This window comes from Bufo bufo, chromosome 6, assembly GCF_905171765.1.
Source record: "Bufo bufo chromosome 6, aBufBuf1.1, whole genome shotgun sequence".
In the NCBI taxonomy this organism is placed as follows: Eukaryota; Metazoa; Chordata; class Amphibia; order Anura; family Bufonidae; genus Bufo; species Bufo bufo.
In genome coordinates, this window is record NC_053394.1 from 131,776,772 (window position 1) to 131,800,796 (window position 24,025).

The window sequence follows — 24,025 nt, forward strand, 5'->3', positions numbered from 1 at the left end:
TTCAGGAGAAATGGGTAACAAATTTTGTGGTGATTTTCTCCTGTTGCCCCTTGTGACAATGAAAAACTTGGGCCTAAAGTGAAATTTTTCAGTAAAATATGTAATTTTTTTTTTTTTTATAGGCAAGGTTTTCTAATTCAATGAAAAGTATATTGGGCCAAAGTGCTCACTACACCCCTTGAAAAGTTCCTTGGGGGTTGTAGTTTCCAAAATAGGATCACTTTTTGGGGGGTTTCCACTGTGGGGTACCTCAGGGTACCTTCAAATGTGACACAGCGCCTGAAAATTATGCAAAATGGCCCGGTCATTAAGGGGTTAAACCTCCTACATTAAAACTTGCTTAAATGCTTAAATTGAGGGCTCTTTCACACTTGCGTTGTCTGGATTCGGCGTGTACTCGATTTGCCGGAATTACACGCCGGAAAAACGCAAGTGAACTGAAAGCATTTGAAGACGGATCCGTCTTCAAAATGCGTTCAGTGTTACTATGGCACCCAGGACGCTATTAAAGTCCTGGCTGCCATAGTAGTAGTGGGGAGCGGGGGAGCAGTATACTTACAGTCCGTGCGGCTCCCGGGGCGCTCCAGAATGACGTCAGAGCGCCCCATGCGCATGGATGACGTGATCCATGCGACACGTCATCCATGAGCGTGGGGCGCCCTGACGTCACTCTGGAGCGCCCGGGGAGCCGCACGGACGGTAAGTATACTGCTCCCCCGCTCCCCACTACACTTTACCATGGCTGACAGGACTTTAGCGTCTTGGCAGCCATGGTAACCATTCAGAAAAAGCTAAACATCGGATCCGGCAATGCGGCGAAACGACGTTTAGCTTAAGGCCGGATCCGGATTAATGCCTTTCAATGGGCATTAATTCCGGATCCGGCCTTGCGGCAAGTGTTCAGGATTTTTGGCCGGAGCAAAAAGCGCAGCATGCTGCGGTATTTTCTCCGGCCAAAAAACGTTCCGTTCCGGAACTGAAGGCATCCTGATGCATCCTGAACGGATTTCTCTCCATTCAGAATGCATGGGGATAATCCTGATCAGGATTCTTCCGGCATAGAGCCCCGACGACGGAACTCTATGCCGGAAGAAAAGAACGCAAGTGTGAAAGAGCCCTAAAACTACCAAGGTTCCTGAATTAAAGCATAGAGGGGGTAATTTACCAAAGACTGGCCTTTTTATGCTATGCTTTACAATGCTTAAAGGCTATGTACATCTTTGGAGGCAAATATTTTTTTATGATTGCATTTTACACATTTTAGGCTAAAAATCATTTTTTTCAATTGTTTTTTATTAAAAATATTGAGCCGTTGTGTCACAAAGGGTTAACTGTCTAAGCCCTCATGCACACGACTGTATGTATTTTGTGGTCCGCAAAAAAAGGATTCGCAAAAAATACGGATGACATCCACGTGCGTTCCGTATTTTGTGGAACGGAGCAGCTGGCCCTTGATAGAAGAGTACTATCCTCGTCCGTAATGCAGACAATAATAGGACATGTTCTATTTTTTTGCGGAACGGAAATACTGACATATGGAAACGGAATGCACACAGAGTAAGGCCTCATGCACACGACCGTTGTGTGCATCCGTGGCCGTTGTTTAGTTTTCCGTGATTTTCTGCGGACCCATTGACTTTCAATGGGTCCGTTGAAAACTCGGAAAGTGCACCGTTGTTCATCCGCGGCCATGATCCGTGTTTCCTGTCCGTCAAAAAAATATTACCTGTCCTATTTTTTTGATGGACAACGGTTCACGGACCCATTCAAGTCAATGGGTCCGTGAAAAAACACGGATGCATACAAGATTGGCATCCGCGTCCGTGATCCGTGGCCATAGGCTACTTTCACACAGACGGATCCGCCGATCCGTCTGCATAAAAGCTTTTTCAGAGCTGAGTTTTCACTTCGAGTTTTCACTTGGCTTTGGGCCAAACTTCGTGAAAACTCAGATCCGACAGTATATTCTAACACAGAGGCGTTCCCATAGTGATGGGGACGCTTCAAGTTAGAATATACTACGAACTGTGTACATGACTGCCCCCTGCTGCCTGGCAGCACCTGATCTCTTACAGGGGGCTATGATACGCACAATTAACCCCTCAGGTCCGACACCTGAGGGGTTAATTGTGCGGATCACAGCCCCCTGTAAGAGATCAGGTGCTGCCAGGCAGGAGGGGGCACCCCCCCTCCCCAGTTTTAAATTCATTGGTGGCCAGTGCGGCCCCCCCTCCCTCCCCTGTATTTAACTCATTGGTGGCCAGTGCGGCCCCCCCTCCCTCCCCTGTATTACTGTACATTAATTGGTGGCCAGTGTGCCCCCCTCCCTCCCCTGTATTTAACTCATTGGTGGCCAGTGCGGCCCCCCTTCCTCCCCTGTATTACTGTACATTCATTGGGGGCCAGTGGGCCCCCCCTCCCTCCCCTGTATTACTGTACATTCATTGGTGCCCAGTGGGCCCCCCCTCCCTTCCCCTCCTAATTAAAATCCCCCCCTACCAATAATGGGGGGTTTAATTAGGAGGGGAAGGGAGGGGGGGCCCACTGGGCACCAATGAATGTACAGTAATACAGGGGAGGGAGGGGGGCCCACGGCACCTGAGGTACGGCACCTGAGGGGTTAATTGTGCGGATCACAGCCCCCTGTAAGAGATCGGGTGCTGCCAGGCAGCAGGGGGCAGTCATGTACACAGTTCGTAGTATATTCTAACTTGAAGCGTCCCCATCACTATGGGAACGCCTCTGTGTTAGAATATTCTGTCGGATATAAGTTTTCACGATCTAACTCAAATCCAATGGTATATTCTAACATAGAGGTGTTCCCATGGTTATGGGGACGCTTCAAGTTAAAATATACCATCGGATTGGAGAAAACTCTGATGGACCAACATCGGCCGGGACGGTTCGCAAACGCAAGAATGCTATCAAATGTTCGCGAACCGCAAGTTCGAGGTGGGCCCTATTCACTTTAATGGCAGGCAAACCTGAAAAACCTTCCGCTCATATTTGCAGCCACCAAATACTTTGTAGAAGTGTACAAATAGTCCCACAACATGGACAGTGACATACTAGAGGGGGATCAATGACAAAAATTCCAACAAAAAATAAGTATCTTAATCAGTGGACATTTTTATGCATCTTAAAGGGAAATTCTCTGCGGTCAATGGATATAAATTTGACTGCAGGCCAGTACAAATACAGGTCAAAAATTATGCATTCAGCGTACAGAAAAGAACAAGTCATTATGTGGCTGGAGGTAGATTGCACGGTCATTGGATATAAATTTTACAGCAGGCCGGTAGACTACAGGCCCCAAAAATTATGCATTCAGCGTACATAAATGAACAAGTATGTATGTAGCTGGAGGTAGATTACACGGTCATTGGATATCAATTTTACAGCAGGCCAGTGTACTACAGGCCCCAAAAATTATGCATTCAGCGTACAGAAAAGAACAAGTAAGTATGTAGCTGGAGGTAGATTACACGGTCAATGGATTTAAATTTTCCAGCAGGCCAGTAGACTACAGGCCCCAAAAATTATGCATTCAACATACATAAAAGAACAAATATGTGGCTGGAGGTAGATTACACAGTCATTGGATATCAATTTTACAGCAGGCCAGTGGAGTAAAGGACCCAAAAATTATGCATTCAGCGTACAAAAAAGAACAAGTAAGTATGTGGCTGAAGGTAGATTGCACGGTCATTGGATATCAATTTTAAAGCAGGCCAGTGGACTACAGGCCCCAAAAATTATGGATTCAGCGTACAAAAAAGAACAAGTAAGTATGTGGCTGAAGGTAGATTACAAATACAGGTCAAATACATATGTTTAAAAGAACTAAAAATATAAAATTGGATTAAAAACATGGCTAACGAAGTCCTCCCTCTTGAAAAAAAACCTAATGATAATAGTTAAAATTCGATAACACATGGTCGTCAATTTGTGTTGAATTCCTCCGAGGCCGCAACAATTATTCATGAACCGTACAGAAAAGATCAAGTAAGTATGTGGCTAGAGGTAGATTACATAGTCATTGGATATCAATTTTACAGCAGGCCAGTGTACTTCAGGCCCCTAAAATTATGCATTCAGTGTAAAGAAAAGAACAAGTAAGTATGTAACTGGAGGTAGATAACACGGTCATTGGATATCAATTTTACAGCAGGCCAGTGGACTACAGGCCCCAAAAATTATGCATTCAGCGTACATAAAAGAACAAGTAAGTATGTGGCTGAAGGTAGATTACACGGTCAATGGATATAAATTTTCCAGCAGGCCAGTGGACTACAGGCCCCAAAAATTATGCATTCAGCGTACATAAAAGAACAAGTATGGGGCTTGAGGAAGATTACACGGTCATTGGATATCAATTTTACAGCAGTCCAGTGGAGTAAAGGCCCCAAAAATTATGCATTTAGCGTACAAAAAAGAACAAGTAAGTATGTGGCTGAAGGTAGATTGCATGGTCATTGGATATCAATTTTACAGCAGGGCAGTGGACTACAGGCCCCAAAAATTATGCATTCAGCGTACATAAAAGAACAAGTAAGTATGTGGCTGAAGGTAGATTACATAGTCATTGGATATCAATTTTACAGCAGGCCAGTGTACTACAGGCCCCTAAAATTATGCATTTAGTGTACAGAAAAGAACAACTAAGTATGTAGCTGGAGGTAGATAACACGGTAATTGGATATCAATTTTACAGCAGGCCAGTGGACTACAGGCCCCAAAAATTATGCATTCAGCGTACATAAAAGAACAAGTATGGGGCTGGAGGAAGATTACATGGTCATTGGATATCAATTTTACAGCAGGGCAGTGGACTACAGGCCCCAAAAGGTATGCATTCAGCGTACATAAAAGAACAAGTAAGTATGTGGCTGGAGGTAGATTGCACGGTCATTGGATATCAATTTTACAGCAGGCCAGTGGACTAAAGGCCCCAAAAATTATGCATTCAGTGTACAAAAAAGAACAAGTAAGTATGTGGCTGAAGGTAGATTACACGGTTATTGGATATCAATTTTACAGCAGGCCAGTGGACTACAGGCCCCAAAAATTATGCATTCAGCGTACATAAAAGAACAAGTATGGGGCTGGAGGAAGATTACACAGTCATTGGATATCAATTTTACAGCAGGCCAGTGGAGTAAAGGCCCCAAAAATTATGCATTTAGCGTACAAAAAAGAACAAGTATGTGGCTGAAGGTAGATTACATGGTCATTGGATATCAATTTTACAGCAGGCCAGTGGACTACAGGCCCCAAATATTTTGCATTCAGCGTACAAAAAAGAACAAGTATGTGGCTGGGGGAAGATTACACAGTCATTGAATATAAATTTTACAGCAGGCCAGTGTACTACAGGCCCCAAAAATTATGCATTCAGCGTACATAAAAGAACAAGTAAGTATGTGGCTGAAGGTAGATTACACGGTCATTGGATATCAATTTTGCAGCAGGCCAGTGGACTAAAGGCCCCAAAAATTATGCATTCAGCGTACAAAAAAGAACAAGTAAGTATGTGGCTGAAGGTAGATTACAAATACAGGTCAAATACATATGTTTAAAAGAACTAAAAATACAAACCGGATTCCAAAAAAGTTGGGACACTATACAAATCGTGAATAAAAACTGAATGCAATGATGTGGAGGTGCCAACTTCTAATATTTTATTCAGAATAGAACATAAATCACGGAACAAAAGTTTAAACTCAGAAAATGTACCATTTTAAGGGAAAAATATGTTGAATCAGAATTTCATGGTGTCAACAAATCCCCAAAAAGTTGGGACAAGGCCATTTTCACCACTATGTGGCATCTCCCCTTCTTACAACACTCAACAGACGTCTGGGGACCGAGGAGACCAGTTTCTCAAGTTTAGAAATAGGAATGCTCTCCCATTCTTGTCTAATACAGGCCTCTAACTGTTCAATCGTCTTGGGCCTTCTTTGTTGCACCTTCCTCTTTATGATGCGCCAAATGTTCTCTATAGGTGAAAGATCTGGACTGCAGACTGGCCATTTCAGTACCCAGATCCTTCTCCTACGCAGCCATGATGTTGTGATTGATGCAGAATGTAGTCTGGCATTATCTTGTTGAAAAATGCAGGGTCTTCCCTGAAAGAGATGACATCTGGATGGGAGCATATGTTGTTCTAGAACCTGAATATATTTTTCTGCATTGATGGTGCCTTTCCAGACATGCAAGCTGCCCATGCCACACGCACTCATACAACCCCATACCATCAGAGATGCAGGCTTCTGAACTGAGCGTTGATAACAACTTGGGTTGTCCTTGTCCTCTTTGGTCCGGATGACATGGCGTCCCAGATTTCCAAAAAGAACTTCGAATCGTGACTCGTCTGACCACAGAACAGTCTTCCATTTTGCCACACTCCATTTTAAATGATCCCTGGCCCAGTGAAAACGCCTGCGCTTGTGGATCTTGCTTAGAAATGGCTTCTTCTTTGCACTGTAGAGTTTCAGCTGGCAACGGCGCATGGCACGGTGGATTGTGTTCACTGACAATGGTTTCTGGAAGTATTCCTGAGCCCATTCTGTGATTTCCTTTACAGTAGCATTCCTGTTTGTGGTGCAGTGTCGTTTAAGGGCCCGGAGATCACGGGCATCCAGTATGGTTTTACGGCCTTGACCCTTACGCACAGAGATTGTTCCAGATTCTCTGAATCTTCAGATGATGTTATGCACAGTTGATGATGATAGATGCAAAGTCTTTGCAATTTTTCGCTGGGTAACACCTTTCTGATATTGCTCCACTATCTTTCTGCGCAACATTGTGGGAATTGGTGATCCTCTACCCATCTTGGCTTCTGAGAGACACTGCCACTCTGAGAAGCTCTTTTTATACCCAATCATGTTGCCAATTGACCTAATTAGTGTTAATTGGTCTTCCAGCTCTTCGTTATGCTCAAATTTACTTTTTCCAGCTTCTTATTGCTACTTGTCCCAACTTTTTTGGGATTTGTTGACACCGTAAAAATTTGAATCAACGTATTTTTCCTTTAAAATTATACATTTACTCGGATTAAACGTTTGATCTGTCATCTACGTTCTGATACAAATAAAATATTGACATTTGCCATCTCCACATCATTGCATTCAGTTTTTATTCACAATTTGTTTAGTGTCCCAACTTTTTTGGAATCCGGTTTGTATAAAATTAGATTAAAAACATGGCTAACAAAATCCTCCCTCTTGAAAAGAACCCTAATAACCAATAAGCGCACTCGCCTAGCTCACGACCTCACATTTCTAAAAAATGAATAAGGCATGGATCTCGGAGGAATTCAACACATGTGACGAGTTGACCACGTTTAATAGAATTTCCTAATGACAGCGCACAAATATCCGCCACCACCCAGAACAAATATTGGTCCCTGTCTTAGGTAAATACAGCGGCATAAAAGGCCTTTTCTGTCCGTTGAATGCTTAATGTTTTGGGCCTCTAAGGAATTCAACACCTGTGACGACCACGTGTCTCTCCTCCACCCCGGCACCATCCTCCTCTGACTCCTCTTCAGACTTCTGTTGACTTGTCTCAGATGTAATAGCCCACCTGGGAATTCATCCAGCATTGCGACTTCCTCATCTTCCTGCTCCTCGACGGCTTGATCAATGACACGATGCAATGCACGCTCCAGAAAGAAGTCTGCATGCGTCGCGCAGAACCTGTCCTGCCGCTGAGTTCGTACAGGTAGTCGTTAACTGCACGTTTCTGCTGGAGCAGCCTATCAAGCAGGTACAGTCTAATGATGGCTTGCTTCACTGATAGTGACAGCTCTTTGGATCTCATCTTGAGAGTTGACAGCAACAGATTCCAAATGCAAATAGCACACTTGAAATGAACTCTGGACCTTTTATCCGCCCATTGTAATTGGGATAATGAGGGAATAACACACACCTGGCCATGGAACAGCTGAGAAGCCAATTGTCCCATTACTTTTGGTCACTTAACAAGTCGGAGGCACATATGCAAACTGTTGTAATTCCTATACCATTCACCTGATTTGGATGTAAATACCCTCAAATTAAAGCTGAGATTCTGCAGTTAAAGCACATCTTTGTTTCCTTTCAAATCCATTGTGGTGGTGTATAGAGCCAAAAATGTTAGAATTGTGTTGCTGTCCCAATATTTATGGACCCGACTGTACAAGGTGGAGTTCCTTCGCGTCGAGCAGTCACAGATCAGACGTCTGACATGCAGGTGGTGTCACCGCTGAACGTCAGCAAGGCGAGCCATGGCCGTGTAAGATCTTCTAAAATGGCCAGAGATTTTCCTGCTGTAAGACGTCGGGGTATTTGGCAACGAATCACTGCACGAATAAGTTCAGGACGTGTGCCATGCAAGGCATGTGTGTCATTTTGCCCTATCTCAGCGCGCTCAGCAGTTTGGCACCGCTGTCGCACACCACTTTGCCAACTGAGCGGGGTTATCCACTGATCGGCCTGTGACCGCAAAGCTGAAAGGAGTACAGGACCAGTGTGGCTCTTGGCTTCCAAGCACAACAGCATGGCAACGTCTCACCTGGCACGTCGAATAAGTTTTGGGGGGCGCAGCGGAAGAGGCGGTAGCAGTGGAAAAGAAGGAGTCCGCCAATGAGGAGAAGGAGGAGGGAGTAGAAGGAGGAGAAGAGGCAGGCCTGCATGCAATCCGTAGCGGTAACACCAAATCCACACGGGTGCCACGGGTTGAATGCTTGACGGCCGTCAGAAGGTTCACCCAGTGGGGAGTAAAAGTTATGTACCTTCCCTGCCCGTGTTTGCTAGACCACATGTCTGTGGTCAGATGTATCTTGGCACCGACACTGTGTGCCAGAGATGCATTCACTGCCGCTGAAGGGATGCCCTTCTGGGAGAAATATTTCCTTCCTGGGACCTTCCATTGCGGTTTGCCAATGGCCACAAATTTTCTAAAGGCCTCAGAGTCCACCAGTTTATATGGCAGTAGTTGGCGGGCTAGCAGTTCCGACAAGCCAACGGTCAGCCATTGGGCAAGAGGGTTATCCGGTGTCATCATCTTTTTTCGCTCGAACATTTGGGCCACGGAAGCCTGCCTTTTGCCAGATGAACGCGACTACGGCACAGTGGAAGGTGGAGTAAAGGACAAATGGGAGGAGAGAGGAGAAGAGGCAGGACGTGGAGCGCCGGGAGTGTGGCTTTGTGGTTTCTGACGGTATTGCTCCCACTGGGTTCGGTGATAGGAGGCCAGGTGCCTTCTTAAGGCGGTCATCCCTAGGTGAGTGTTGGACTTACCGCGACTTATTCATTGAGAGCACAGGCTGCAGATGGCAGCACTATTGTCAGCAGCGGACACGTTAAAAAAAAGCCCACACTGCGGATCCATGTGTCGACGTCCTGGGAGCGCCAGATGTGACCTTGCATGGTGGATTGCTCGTTCCAGATACATTAGCAGTCTTCTTTTTGACTCCTGTGCACTGTAAGTTCTGCTTGCTTCTCCTCTTTCTCCTCCCTATCTGCTGCTCCGTCTCTTCCTCTGAACTCCCCTTCTTTTCCTCTCTTGTGGGCACCCATGTGACGTCCATCGACACGTCATCATCGTCACCTTCACCACCACTGACATTAGATATCTTTTTTTTGTACTAACTTAAAATGCGACACAGCGCCTGAAAATTATTCCAGTGAAATCTGCCCTCCAAAAATCATATCGTACTCCATCTGTTCTAAGCTCTGACGTGTGCCTATGCAGCAGTCGACAACCACATATGGGGTGTTGCTGTATTCAGGAGAAATGGGTAACAAATTTTGTGGTGATTTTCTCCTGTTGCCCCTTGTGACAATGAAAAACTTGGGCCTAAAGTGAAATTTTTCAGTAAAATATGTAATTTTTTTTTTTTTTATAGGCAAGGTTTTCTAATTCAATGAAAAGTATATTGGGCCAAAGTGCTCACTACACCCCTTGAAAAGTTCCTTGGGGGTTGTAGTTTCCAAAATAGGATCACTTTTTGGGGGGTTTCCACTGTGGGGTACCTCAGGGTACCTTCAAATGTGACACAGCGCCTGAAAATTATGCAAAATGGCCCGGTCATTAAGGGGTTAAACCTCCTACATTAAAACTTGCTTAAATGCTTAAATTGAGGGCTCTTTCACACTTGCGTTGTCTGGATTCGGCGTGTACTCGATTTGCCGGAATTACACGCCGGAAAAACGCAAGTGAACTGAAAGCATTTGAAGACGGATCCGTCTTCAAAATGCGTTCAGTGTTACTATGGCACCCAGGACGCTATTAAAGTCCTGGCTGCCATAGTAGTAGTGGGGAGCGGGGGAGCAGTATACTTACAGTCCGTGCGGCTCCCGGGGCGCTCCAGAATGACGTCAGAGCGCCCCATGCGCATGGATGACGTGATCCATGCGACACGTCATCCATGAGCGTGGGGCGCCCTGACGTCACTCTGGAGCGCCCGGGGAGCCGCACGGACGGTAAGTATACTGCTCCCCCGCTCCCCACTACACTTTACCATGGCTGACAGGACTTTAGCGTCTTGGCAGCCATGGTAACCATTCAGAAAAAGCTAAACATCGGATCCGGCAATGCGGCGAAACGACGTTTAGCTTAAGGCCGGATCCGGATTAATGCCTTTCAATGGGCATTAATTCCGGATCCGGCCTTGCGGCAAGTGTTCAGGATTTTTGGCCGGAGCAAAAAGCGCAGCATGCTGCGGTATTTTCTCCGGCCAAAAAACGTTCCGTTCCGGAACTGAAGGCATCCTGATGCATCCTGAACGGATTTCTCTCCATTCAGAATGCATGGGGATAATCCTGATCAGGATTCTTCCGGCATAGAGCCCCGACGACGGAACTCTATGCCGGAAGAAAAGAACGCAAGTGTGAAAGAGCCCTAAAACTACCAAGGTTCCTGAATTAAAGCATAGAGGGGGTAATTTACCAAAGACTGGCCTTTTTATGCTATGCTTTACAATGCTTAAAGGCTATGTACATCTTTGGAGGCAAATATTTTTTTATGATTGCATTTTACACATTTTAGGCTAAAAATCATTTTTTTCAATTGTTTTTTATTAAAAATATTGAGCCGTTGTGTCACAAAGGGTTAACTGTCTAAGCCCTCATGCACACGACTGTATGTATTTTGTGGTCCGCAAAAAAAGGATTCGCAAAAAATACGGATGACATCCACGTGCGTTCCGTATTTTGTGGAACGGAGCAGCTGGCCCTTGATAGAAGAGTACTATCCTCGTCCGTAATGCAGACAATAATAGGACATGTTCTATTTTTTTGCGGAACGGAAATACTGACATATGGAAACGGAATGCACACAGAGTAAGGCCTCATGCACACGACCGTTGTGTGCATCCGTGGCCGTTGTTTAGTTTTCCGTGATTTTCTGCGGACCCATTGACTTTCAATGGGTCCGTTGAAAACTCGGAAAGTGCACCGTTGTTCATCCGCGGCCATGATCCGTGTTTCCTGTCCGTCAAAAAAATATTACCTGTCCTATTTTTTTGATGGACAACGGTTCACGGACCCATTCAAGTCAATGGGTCCGTGAAAAAACACGGATGCATACAAGATTGGCATCCGCGTCCGTGATCCGTGGCCATAGGCTACTTTCACACAGACGGATCCGCCGATCCGTCTGCATAAAAGCTTTTTCAGAGCTGAGTTTTCACTTCGAGTTTTCACTTGGCTTTGGGCCAAACTTCGTGAAAACTCAGATCCGACAGTATATTCTAACACAGAGGCGTTCCCATAGTGATGGGGACGCTTCAAGTTAGAATATACTACGAACTGTGTACATGACTGCCCCCTGCTGCCTGGCAGCACCTGATCTCTTACAGGGGGCTATGATACGCACAATTAACCCCTCAGGTCCGGCACCTGAGGGGTTAATTGTGCGGATCACAGCCCCCTGTAAGAGATCGGGTGCTGCCAGGCAGGAGGGGGCACCCCCCCTCCCCAGTTTTAAATTCATTGGTGGCCAGTGCGGCCCCCCCTCCCTCCCCTGTATTTAACTCATTGGTGGCCAGTGCGGCCCCCCCTCCCCCCCCTGTATTACTGTACATTAATTGGTGGCCAGTGTGCCCCCCTCCCTCCCCTGTATTTAACTCATTGGTGGCCAGTGCGGCCCCCCTTCCTCCCCTGTATTACTGTACATTCATTGGGGGCCAGTGGGCCCCCCCTCCCTCCCCTGCATTACTGTACATTCATTGGTGGCCAGTGGGCCCCCCCTCCCTCCCCCTCCTAATTAAAATCCCCCCCTACCAATAATGGGGGGTTTAATTAGGAGGGGAAGGGAGGGGGGGCCCACTGGGCACCAATGAATGTACAGTAATACAGGGGAGGGAGGGGGGCCCACGGCACCTGAGGTACGGCACCTGAGGGGTTAATTGTGCGGATCACAGCCCCCTGTAAGAGATCGGGTGCTGCCAGGCAGCAGGGGGCAGTCATGTACACAGTTCGTAGTATATTCTAACTTGAAGCGTCCCCATCACTATGGGAACGCCTCTGTGTTAGAATATTCTGTCGGATATAAGTTTTCACGATCTAACTCAAATCCAATGGTATATTCTAACATAGAGGTGTTCCCATGGTTATGGGGACGCTTCAAGTTAAAATATACCATCGGATTGGAGAAAACTCTGATGGACCAACATCGGCCGGGACGGTTCGCAAACGCAAGAATGCTATCAAATGTTCGCGAACCGCAAGTTCGAGGTGGGCCCTATTCACTTTAATGGCAGGCAAACCTGAAAAACCTTCCGCTCATATTTGCAGCCACCAAATACTTTGTAGAAGTGTACAAATAGTCCCACAACATGGACAGTGACATACTAGAGGGGGATCAATGACAAAAATTCCAACAAAAAATAAGTATCTTAATCAGTGGACATTTTTATGCATCTTAAAGGGAAATTCTCTGCGGTCAATGGATATAAATTTGACTGCAGGCCAGTACAAATACAGGTCAAAAATTATGCATTCAGCGTACAGAAAAGAACAAGTCATTATGTGGCTGGAGGTAGATTGCACGGTCATTGGATATAAATTTTACAGCAGGCCGGTAGACTACAGGCCCCAAAAATTATGCATTCAGCGTACATAAATGAACAAGTATGTATGTAGCTGGAGGTAGATTACACGGTCATTGGATATCAATTTTACAGCAGGCCAGTGTACTACAGGCCCCAAAAATTATGCATTCAGCGTACAGAAAAGAACAAGTAAGTATGTAGCTGGAGGTAGATTACACGGTCAATGGATTTAAATTTTCCAGCAGGCCAGTAGACTACAGGCCCCAAAAATTATGCATTCAACATACATAAAAGAACAAATATGTGGCTGGAGGTAGATTACACAGTCATTGGATATCAATTTTACAGCAGGCCAGTGGAGTAAAGGACCCAAAAATTATGCATTCAGCGTACAAAAAAGAACAAGTAAGTATGTGGCTGAAGGTAGATTGCACGGTCATTGGATATCAATTTTAAAGCAGGCCAGTGGACTACAGGCCCCAAAAATTATGGATTCAGCGTACAAAAAAGAACAAGTAAGTATGTGGCTGAAGGTAGATTACAAATACAGGTCAAATACATATGTTTAAAAGAACTAAAAATATAAAATTGGATTAAAAACATGGCTAACGAAGTCCTCCCTCTTGAAAAAAAACCTAATGATAATAGTTAAAATTCGATAACACATGGTCGTCAATTTGTGTTGAATTCCTCCGAGGCCGCAACAATTATTCATGAACCGTACAGAAAAGATCAAGTAAGTATGTGGCTAGAGGTAGATTACATAGTCATTGGATATCAATTTTACAGCAGGCCAGTGTACTTCAGGCCCCTAAAATTATGCATTCAGTGTAAAGAAAAGAACAAGTAAGTATGTAACTGGAGGTAGATAACACGGTCATTGGATATCAATTTTACAGCAGGCCAGTGGACTACAGGCCCCAAAAATTATGCATTCAGCGTACATAAAAGAACAAGTAAGTATGTGGCTGAAGGTAGATTACACGGTCAATGGATATAAATTTTCCAGCAGGCCAGTGGACTACAGGCCCCAAAAATTATGCATTCAGCGTACATAAAAGAACAAGTATGGGGCTTGAGGAAGATTACACGGTCATTGGATATCAATTTTACAGCAGTCCAGTGGAGTAAAGGCCCCAAAAATTATGCATTTAGCGTACAAAAAAGAACAAGTAAGTATGTGGCTGAAGGTAGATTGCATGGTCATTGGATATCAATTTTACAGCAGGGCAGTGGACTACAGGCCCCAAAAATTATGCATTCAGCGTACATAAAAGAACAAGTAAGTATGTGGCTGAAGGTAGATTACATAGTCATTGGATATCAATTTTACAGCAGGCCAGTGTACTACAGGCCCCTAAAATTATGCATTTAGTGTACAGAAAAGAACAACTAAGTATGTAGCTGGAGGTAGATAACACGGTAATTGGATATCAATTTTACAGCAGGCCAGTGGACTACAGGCCCCAAAAATTATGCATTCAGCGTACATAAAAGAACAAGTATGGGGCTGGAGGAAGATTACATGGTCATTGGATATCAATTTTACAGCAGGGCAGTGGACTACAGGCCCCAAAAGGTATGCATTCAGCGTACATAAAAGAACAAGTAAGTATGTGGCTGGAGGTAGATTGCACGGTCATTGGATATCAATTTTACAGCAGGCCAGTGGACTAAAGGCCCCAAAAATTATGCATTCAGTGTACAAAAAAGAACAAGTAAGTATGTGGCTGAAGGTAGATTACACGGTTATTGGATATCAATTTTACAGCAGGCCAGTGGACTACAGGCCCCAAAAATTATGCATTCAGCGTACATAAAAGAACAAGTATGGGGCTGGAGGAAGATTACACAGTCATTGGATATCAATTTTACAGCAGGCCAGTGGAGTAAAGGCCCCAAAAATTATGCATTTAGCGTACAAAAAAGAACAAGTATGTGGCTGAAGGTAGATTACATGGTCATTGGATATCAATTTTACAGCAGGCCAGTGGACTACAGGCCCCAAATATTTTGCATTCAGCGTACAAAAAAGAACAAGTATGTGGCTGGGGGAAGATTACACAGTCATTGAATATAAATTTTACAGCAGGCCAGTGTACTACAGGCCCCAAAAATTATGCATTCAGCGTACATAAAAGAACAAGTAAGTATGTGGCTGAAGGTAGATTACACGGTCATTGGATATCAATTTTGCAGCAGGCCAGTGGACTAAAGGCCCCAAAAATTATGCATTCAGCGTACAAAAAAGAACAAGTAAGTATGTGGCTGAAGGTAGATTACAAATACAGGTCAAATACATATGTTTAAAAGAACTAAAAATACAAACCGGATTCCAAAAAAGTTGGGACACTATACAAATCGTGAATAAAAACTGAATGCAATGATGTGGAGGTGCCAACTTCTAATATTTTATTCAGAATAGAACATAAATCACGGAACAAAAGTTTAAACTCAGAAAATGTACCATTTTAAGGGAAAAATATGTTGAATCAGAATTTCATGGTGTCAACAAATCCCCAAAAAGTTGGGACAAGGCCATTTTCACCACTATGTGGCATCTCCCCTTCTTACAACACTCAACAGACGTCTGGGGACCGAGGAGACCAGTTTCTCAAGTTTAGAAATAGGAATGCTCTCCCATTCTTGTCTAATACAGGCCTCTAACTGTTCAATCGTCTTGGGCCTTCTTTGTTGCACCTTCCTCTTTATGATGCGCCAAATGTTCTCTATAGGTGAAAGATCTGGACTGCAGACTGGCCATTTCAGTACCCAGATCCTTCTCCTACGCAGCCATGATGTTGTGATTGATGCAGAATGTAGTCTGGCATTATCTTGTTGAAAAATGCAGGGTCTTCCCTGAAAGAGATGACATCTGGATGGGAGCATATGTTGTTCTAGAACCTGAATATATTTTTCTGCATTGATGGTGCCTTTCCAGACATGCAAGCTGCCCATGCCACACGCACTCATACAACCCCATACCATCAGAGATGCAGGCTTCTGAACTGAGCGTTGATAACAACTTGGGTTGTCCTTGTCCTCTTTGGTCCGGATGACATGGCGTCCCAGATTTCCAAAAAGAACTTCGAATCGTGACTCGTCTGACCACAGAACAGTCTTCCATTTTGCCACACTCCATTTTAAATGATCCCTGGCCCAGTGAAAACGCCTGCGCTTGTGGATCTTGCTTAGAAATGGCTTCTTCTTTGCACTGTAGAGTTTCAGCTGGCAACGGCGCATGGCACGGTGGATTGTGTTCACTGACAATGGTTTCTGGAAGTATTCCTGAGCCCATTCTGTGATTTCCTTTACAGTAGCATTCCTGTTTGTGGTGCAGTGTCGTTTAAGGGCCCGGAGATCACGGGCATCCAGTATGGTTTTACGGCCTTGACCCTTACGCACAGAGATTGTTCCAGATTCTCTGAATCTTCAGATGATGTTATGCACAGTTGATGATGATAGATGCAAAGTCTTTGCAATTTTTCGCTGGGTAACACCTTTCTGATATTGCTCCACTATCTTTCTGCGCAACATTGTGGGAATTGGTGATCCTCTACCCATCTTGGCTTCTGAGAGACACTGCCACTCTGAGAAGCTCTTTTTATACCCAATCATGTTGCCAATTGACCTAATTAGTGTTAATTGGTCTTCCAGCTCTTCGTTATGCTCAAATTTACTTTTTCCAGCTTCTTATTGCTACTTGTCCCAACTTTTTTGGGATTTGTTGACACCGTAAAAATTTGAATCAACGTATTTTTCCTTTAAAATTATACATTTACTCGGATTAAACGTTTGATCTGTCATCTACGTTCTGATACAAATAAAATATTGACATTTGCCATCTCCACATCATTGCATTCAGTTTTTATTCACAATTTGTTTAGTGTCCCAACTTTTTTGGAATCCGGTTTGTATAAAATTAGATTAAAAACATGGCTAACAAAATCCTCCCTCTTGAAAAGAACCCTAATAACCAATAAGCGCACTCGCCTAGCTCACGACCTCACATTTCTAAAAAATGAATAAGGCATGGATCTCGGAGGAATTCAACACATGTGACGAGTTGACCACGTTTAATAGAATTTCCTAATGACAGCGCACAAATATCCGCCACCACCCAGAACAAATATTGGTCCCTGTCTTAGGTAAATACAGCGGCATAAAAGGCCTTTTCTGTCCGTTGAATGCTTAATGTTTTGGGCCTCTAAGGAATTCAACACCTGTGACGACCACGTGTCTCTCCTCCACCCCGGCACCATCCTCCTCTGACTCCTCTTCAGACTTCTGTTGACTTGTCTCAGATGTAATAGCCCACCTGGGAATTCATCCAGCATTGCGACTTCCTCATCTTCCTGCTCCTCGACGGCTTGATCAATGACACGATGCAATGCACGCTCCAGAAAGAAGTCTGCATGCGTCGCGCAGAACCTGTCCTGCCGCTGAGTTCGTACAGGTAGTCGTTAACTGCACGTTTCTGCTGGAGCAGCCTATCAAGCAGGTACAGTCTAATGATGGCTTGCTTCACTGATAGTGACAGCTCTTTGGATCTCATCTTGAGAGTTGACAGCAACAGATTCCAAATGCAAATAGCACACTTGAAATGAACTCTGGACCTTTTATCCGCCCATTGTAATTGGGATAATGAGGGAATAACACACACCTGGCCATGGAACAGCTGAGAAGCCAATTGTCCCATTACTTTTGGTCACTTAACAAGTCGGAGGCACATATGCAAACTGTTGTAATTCCTATACCATTCACCTGATTTGGATGTAAATACCCTCAAATTAAAGCTGAGATTCTGCAGTTAAAGCACATCTTTGTTTCCTTTCAAATCCATTGTGGTGGTGTATAGAGCCAAAAATGTTAGAATTGTGTTGCTGTCCCAATATTTATGGACCCGACTGTACAAGGTGGAGTTCCTTCGCGTCGAGCAGTCACAGATCAGACGTCTGACATGCAGGTGGTGTCACCGCTGAACGTCAGCAAGGCGAGCCATGGCCGTGTAAGATCTTCTAAAATGGCCAGAGATTTTCCTGCTGTAAGACGTCGGGGTATTTGGCAACGAATCACTGCACGAATAAGTTCAGGACGTGTGCCATGCAAGGCATGTGTGTCATTTTGCCCTATCTCAGCGCGCTCAGCAGTTTGGCACCGCTGTCGCACACCACTTTGCCAACTGAGCGGGGTTATCCACTGATCGGCCTGTGACCGCAAAGCTGAAAGGAGTACAGGACCAGTGTGGCTCTTGGCTTCCAAGCACAACAGCATGGCAACGTCTCACCTGGCACGTCGAATAAGTTTTGGGGGGCGCAGCGGAAGAGGCGGTAGCAGTGGAAAAGAAGGAGTCCGCCAATGAGGAGAAGGAGGAGGGAGTAGAAGGAGGAGAAGAGGCAGGCCTGCATGCAATCCGTAGCGGTAACACCAAATCCACACGGGTGCCACGGGTTGAATGCTTGACGGCCGTCAGAAGGTTCACCCAGTGGGGAGTAAAAGTTATGTACCTTCCCTGCCCGTGTTTGCTAGACCACATGTCTGTGGTCAGATGTATCTTGGCACCGACACTGTGTGCCAGAGATGCATTCACTGCCGCTGAAGGGATGCCCTTCTGGGAGAAATATTTCCTTCCTGGGACCTTCCATTGCGGTTTGCCAATGGCCACAAATTTTCTAAAGGCCTCAGAGTCCACCAGTTTATATGGCAGTAGTTGGCGGGCTAGCAGTTCCGACAAGCCAACGGTCAGCCATTGGGCAAGAGGGTTATCCGGTGTCATCATCTTTTTTCGCTCGAACATTTGGGCCACGGAAGCCTGCCTTTTGCCAGATGAACGCGACTACGGCACAGTGGAAGGTGGAGTAAAGGACAAATGGGAGGAGAGAGGAGAAGAGGCAGGACGTGGAGCGCCGGGAGTGTGGCTTTGTGGTTTCTGACGGTATTGCTCCCACTGGGTTCGGTGATAGGAGGCCAGGTGCCTTCTTAAGGCGGTCATCCCTAGGTGAGTGTTGGACTTACCGCGACTTATTCATTGAGAGCACAGGCTGCAGATGGCAGCACTATTGTCAGCAGCGGACACGTTAAAAAAAAGCCCACACTGCGGATCCATGTGTCGACGTCCTGGGAGCGCCAGATGTGACCTTGCATGGTGGATTGCTCGTTCCAGATACATTAGCAGTCTTCTTTTTGACTCCTGTGCACTGTAAGTTCTGCTTGCTTCTCCTCTTTCTCCTCCCTATCTGCTGCTCCGTCTCTTCCTCTGAACTCCCCTTCTTTTCCTCTCTTGTGGGCACCCATGTGACGTCCATCGACACGTCATCATCGTCACCTTCACCACCACTGACATTAGATATCTTTTTTTTGTACTAACTTAAAATGCGACACAGCGCCTGAAAATTATTCCAGTGAAATCTGCCCTCCAAAAATCATATCGTACTCCATCTGTTCTAAGCTCTGACGTGTGCCTATGCAGCAGTCGACAACCACATATGGGGTGTTGCTGTATTCAGGAGAAATGGGTAACAAATTTTGTGGTGATTTTCTCCTGTTGCCCCTTGTGACAATGAAAAACTTGGGCCTAAAGTGAAATTTTTCAGTAAAATATGTAATTTTTTTTTTTTTTATAGGCAAGGTTTTCTAATTCAATGAAAAGTATATTGGGCCAAAGTGCTCACTACACCCCTTGAAAAGTTCCTTGGGGGTTGTAGTTTCCAAAATAGGATCACTTTTTGGGGGGTTTCCACTGTGGGGTACCTCAGGGTACCTTCAAATGTGACACAGCGCCTGAAAATTATGCAAAATGGCCCGGTCATTAAGGGGTTAAACCTCCTACATTAAAACTTGCTTAAATGCTTAAATTGAGGGCTCTTTCACACTTGCGTTGTCTGGATTCGGCGTGTACTCGATTTGCCGGAATTACACGCCGGAAAAACGCAAGTGAACTGAAAGCATTTGAAGACGGATCCGTCTTCAAAATGCGTTCAGTGTTACTATGGCACCCAGGACGCTATTAAAGTCCTGGCTGCCATAGTAGTAGTGGGGAGCGGGGGAGCAGTATACTTACAGTCCGTGCGGCTCCCGGGGCGCTCCAGAATGACGTCAGAGCGCCCCATGCGCATGGATGACGTGATCCATGCGACACGTCATCCATGAGCGTGGGGCGCCCTGACGTCACTCTGGAGCGCCCGGGGAGCCGCACGGACGGTAAGTATACTGCTCCCCCGCTCCCCACTACACTTTACCATGGCTGACAGGACTTTAGCGTCTTGGCAGCCATGGTAACCATTCAGAAAAAGCTAAACATCGGATCCGGCAATGCGGCGAAACGACGTTTAGCTTAAGGCCGGATCCGGATTAATGCCTTTCAATGGGCATTAATTCCGGATCCGGCCTTGCGGCAAGTGTTCAGGATTTTTGGCCGGAGCAAAAAGCGCAGCATGCTGCGGTATTTTCTCCGGCCAAAAAACGTTCCGTTCCGGAACTGAAGGCATCCTGATGCATCCTGAACGGATTTCTCTCCATTCAGAATGCATGGGGATAATCCTGATCAGGATTCTTCCGGCATAGAGCCCCGACGACGGAACTCTATGCCGGAAGAAAAGAACGCAAGTGTGAAAGAGCCCTAAAACTACCAAGGTTCCTGAATTAAAGCATAGAGGGGGTAATTTACCAAAGACTGGCCTTTTTATGCTATGCTTTACAATGCTTAAAGGCTATGTACATCTTTGGAGGCAAATATTTTTTTATGATTGCATTTTACACATTTTAGGCTAAAAATCATTTTTTTCAATTGTTTTTTATTAAAAATATTGAGCCGTTGTGTCACAAAGGGTTAACTGTCTAAGCCCTCATGCACACGACTGTATGTATTTTGTGGTCCGCAAAAAAAGGATTCGCAAAAAATACGGATGACATCCACGTGCGTTCCGTATTTTGTGGAACGGAGCAGCTGGCCCTTGATAGAAGAGTACTATCCTCGTCCGTAATGCAGACAATAATAGGACATGTTCTATTTTTTTGCGGAACGGAAATACTGACATATGGAAACGGAATGCACACAGAGTAAGGCCTCATGCACACGACCGTTGTGTGCATCCGTGGCCGTTGTTTAGTTTTCCGTGATTTTCTGCGGACCCATTGACTTTCAATGGGTCCGTTGAAAACTCGGAAAGTGCACCGTTGTTCATCCGCGGCCATGATCCGTGTTTCCTGTCCGTCAAAAAAATATTACCTGTCCTATTTTTTTGATGGACAACGGTTCACGGACCCATTCAAGTCAATGGGTCCGTGAAAAAACACGGATGCATACAAGATTGGCATCCGCGTCCGTGATCCGTGGCCATAGGCTACTTTCACACAGACGGATCCGCCGATCCGTCTGCATAAAAGCTTTTTCAGAGCTGAGTTTTCACTTCGAGTTTTCACTTGGCTTTGGGCCAAACTTCGTGAAAACTCAGATCCGACAGTATATTCTAACACAGAGGCGTTCCCATAGTGATGGGGACGCTTCAAGTTAGAATATACTACGAACTGTGTACATGACTGCCCCCTGCTGCCTGGCAGCACCTGATCTCTTACAGGGGGCTATGATACGCACAATTAACCCCTCAGGTCTGGCACCTGAGGGGTGAATTGTGCGTATCATAGCCCCCTGTAAGAGATCAGGTGCTGCCAGGCAGGAGGGGGCACCCCCCCTCCCCAGTTTTAAATTCATTGGTCGCCAGTGCGGCCCCCCCTCCCTCCCCTGTATTTAACTCATTGGTGGCCAGTGCGGCCCCCCCTCCCTCCCCTGTATTACTGTACATTAATTGGTGGCCAGTGTGCCCCCCTCCCTCCCCTGTATTTAACTCATTGGTGGCCAGTGCGGCCCCCCTTCCTCCCCTGTATTACTGTACATTCATTGGGGGCCAGTGGGCCCCCCCCCCCCCCCCCCCATTACTGTACATTCATTGGTGGCCAGTGGGCCCCCCCTCCCTCCCCCTCCTAATTAAAATCCCCCCCTACCAATAATGGGGGGTTTAATTAGGAGGGGGAGGGAGGGGGGGCCCACTGGCCACCAATGAATGTACAGTAATACAGGGGAGGGAGGGGGGCCCACGGCACCTGAGGTACGGCACCTGAGGGGTTAATTGTGCGGATCACAGCCCCCTGTAAGAGATCGGGTGCTGCCAGGCAGCAGGGGGCAGTCATGTACACAGTTCGTAGTATATTCTAACTTGAAGCGTCCCCATCACTATGGGAACGCCTCTGTGTTAGAATATTCTGTCGGATATAAGTTTTCACGATCTAACTCAAATCCAATGGTATATTCTAACATAGAGGTGTTCCCATGGTTATGGGGACGCTTCAAGTTAAAATATACCATCGGATTGGAGAAAACTCTGATGGACCAACATCGGCCGGGACGGTTCGCAAACGCAAGAATGCTATCAAATGTTCGCGAACCGCAAGTTCGAGGTGGGCCCTATTCACTTTAATGGCAGGCAAACCTGAAAAACCTTCCGCTCATATTTGCAGCCACCAAATACTTTGTAGAAGTGTACAAATAGTCCCACAACATGGACAGTGACATACTAGAGGGGGATCAATGACAAAAATTCCAACAAAAAATAAGTATCTTAATCAGTGGACATTTTTATGCATCTTAAAGGGAAATTCTCTGCAGTCAATGGATATAAATTTGACTGCAGGCCAGTACAAATACAGGTCAAAAATTATGCATTCAGCGTACAGAAAAGAACAAGTCATTATGTGGCTGGAGGTAGATTGCACGGTCATTGGATATAAATTTTACAGCAGGCCGGTAGACTACAGGCCCCAAAAATTATGCATTCAGCGTACATAAATGAACAAGTATGTATGTAGCTGGAGGTAGATTACACGGTCATTGGATATCAATTTTACAGCAGGCCAGTGTACTACAGGCCCCAAAAATTATGCATTCAGCGTACAGAAAAGAACAAGTAAGTATGTAGCTGGAGGTAGATTACACGGTCAATGGATTTAAATTTTCCAGCAGGCCAGTAGACTACAGGCCCCAAAAATTATGCATTCAACATACATAAAAGAACAAATATGTGGCTGGAGGTAGATTACACAGTCATTGGATATCAATTTTACAGCAGGCCAGTGGAGTAAAGGACCCAAAAATTATGCATTCAGCGTACAAAAAAGAACAAGTAAGTATGTGGCTGAAGGTAGATTGCACGGTCATTGGATATCAATTTTAAAGCAGGCCAGTGGACTACAGGCCCCAAAAATTATGGATTCAGCGTACAAAAAAGAACAAGTAAGTATGTGGCTGAAGGTAGATTACAAATACAGGTCAAATACATATGTTTAAAAGAACTAAAAATATAAAATTGGATTAAAAACATGGCTAACGAAGTCCTCCCTCTTGAAAAAAAACCTAATGATAATAGTTAAAATTCGATAACACATGGTCGTCAATTTGTGTTGAATTCCTCCGAGGCCGCAACAATTATTCATGAACCGTACAGAAAAGATCAAGTAAGTATGTGGCTAGAGGTAGATTACATAGTCATTGGATATCAATTTTACAGCAGGCCAGTGTACTTCAGGCCCCTAAAATTATGCATTCAGTGTAAAGAAAAGAACAAGTAAGTATGTAACTGGAGGTAGATAACACGGTCATTGGATATCAATTTTACAGCAGGCCAGTGGACTACAGGCCCCAAAAATTATGCATTCAGCGTACATAAAAGAACAAGTAAGTATGTGGCTGAAGGTAGATTACACGGTCAATGGATATAAATTTTCCAGCAGGCCAGTGGACTACAGGCCCCAAAAATTATGCATTCAGCGTACATAAAAGAACAAGTATGGGGCTTGAGGAAGATTACACAGTCATTGGATATCAATTTTACAGCAGTCCAGTGGAGTAAAGGCCCCAAAAATTATGCATTTAGCGTACAAAAAAGAACAAGTAAGTATGTGGCTGAAGGTAGATTGCATGGTCATTGGATATCA

At 45.2% G+C, this 24,025-nt stretch overlaps 1 long non-coding RNA gene across 1 annotated transcript in view; it reads right to left on the minus strand.

The window, feature by feature from the left end:
- The window catches only part of LOC121006098, a 23,977-nt gene extending 14,851 nt beyond the window's left edge, over window positions 1-9,126 (minus strand). Inside the window, exons 1-2 of the long non-coding RNA XR_005780020.1 lie at window positions 9,115-9,126; window positions 7,081-7,083 (exon numbers count right to left, since the gene is read on the minus strand). This is a non-coding gene — a long non-coding RNA (uncharacterized LOC121006098). The remainder of the gene's footprint in view (window positions 1-7,080; window positions 7,084-9,114) is intronic.
- Window positions 9,127-24,025: the final 14,899 nt, after the last annotated feature.